This window comes from Populus euphratica, unplaced genomic scaffold (genome assembly GCF_000495115.2).
Source record: "Populus euphratica unplaced genomic scaffold, PopEup_1.0 scaffold177.1, whole genome shotgun sequence".
Classification (NCBI taxonomy): domain Eukaryota; kingdom Viridiplantae; phylum Streptophyta; class Magnoliopsida; order Malpighiales; family Salicaceae; genus Populus; species Populus euphratica.
In genome coordinates this window covers 59,021-60,596 of record NW_011499972.1, presented here as the reverse complement: position 1 = coordinate 60,596, position 1,576 = coordinate 59,021, and positions in this window count along the sequence as shown.

Genomic DNA, 1,576 nt, shown 5'->3' with positions numbered 1-1,576 from the left:
CTTCATGAAAGTTTTAGGAAATTATCTTAACTTTCTAAAAAGAAAAAAGAATCGGTGCATTTGGACTTCTAGAACTCAAGATATGAGCTGAACACTGAACCGTGTATGAGTTGGAGGACAGATTTAGACTTCTCTTTTGATGCTAATATTTGGACTTCCAAACAGTAAAATTGAATCTTGGACTCTTATGAATGTTTTAGGCCTATATTTTAGCTTTTTAGCCATATAAACCAAACTGAAATCCAAGATCTATAGCTTCAGATATGACCTAATGACTGAACTGTATTCTAGTTTGAATTGAATCAACATCTCTTTTCTAAGTTTAATTCTCTCTTTGTCTTTTCATTTATATGATATGCCTGCATTTAAGATAAATATTTATCATAAATTAAAGGTATATTATATTATTAGACATGTTATTATAAAACATGCTCTAGTTAAGGAGTTATTGATACTTCAAGTGCGAAATAATAATATAAAACCTTGCTAAAAATGCACTTTTAAGTACTAATCAAGTTTGACATAGATGAAATTGCATGAAAGTAAGAGTTTAAGAAGAAATTACAGGTGCAATTAAAAGCAATTGAAAGAACATGATCTTAAATGAAAATTTTCCAATCCCAAATTAAAACCCAAATTTCTAGGGTTTAACCTAGACGACACGTCATTTAGCCATTGTTTAGCTTCTTATTTGGCAATTTTAGTTGATTGAGTAAGCTTCTTCAAGCGAATAATTATGGCGTCTCCGACCACCTCTAAGGCTGTAACCACTACTATTCAACTATGAAACACCCCATTTACAAGGATTAGCTAATCCCATCAAATGTTTACATCCCATTTTCTTCAACAAACTTAACAACATATAGTCCTTAATAAGTCATTATTGCATTTTTACATTCTCGACTGATCAACTTGATGCCTTCAAATGAATAAATATGAAGTTGCATACCTCTAAATGTAGTAAGAATAGATCCAATTGAAAGGTATGCCTCTCCTCTACCAAGTTCAATGGGATCCAATTGAAAGGCATGCCTCTCCTCTACCAAATTCAATGGTCTTCGATGATGTTTACATTAGATTTGCTTCGGTGAAGCCTTAAAATTAGTCAACTCAGTCGACCTTGACTAAGATACTTATTTTTGCAAAACCACTTAATGTTTTCATGTGTTCACACTTAGAAATTCCTAGAGGGTTCTTATCATGAGTTAGAAGTCTTTCATCCAAAATTAGAAAGTGATGGAGGCATGCCATTATCTTAAAAAAAAAACTACCTAGGCAAATTTGTTACAAAACTACCATCCTAAACGTATTGAAGGACAAAGGTTTTAGCTATTAACATTTGTCTAGAACCATCTCTTTTTTATTAGAGGGCTAAGCTTTAATCAATCTATATTTGAATCAAGAACACTAGGAAAATACTATAAATAAATCTTGGAAAATGGAGAGAGGGAAAACATGGAGAAACTCATGGTGAAAAGATCTTGATGTGAAGGTTTAAGAGTATAACAAGTCTAATAAACTTTGGAAGGAAAAGACAATGATAGGAAAAAAAAATAAAGAAAAGAAAAGGAAAATC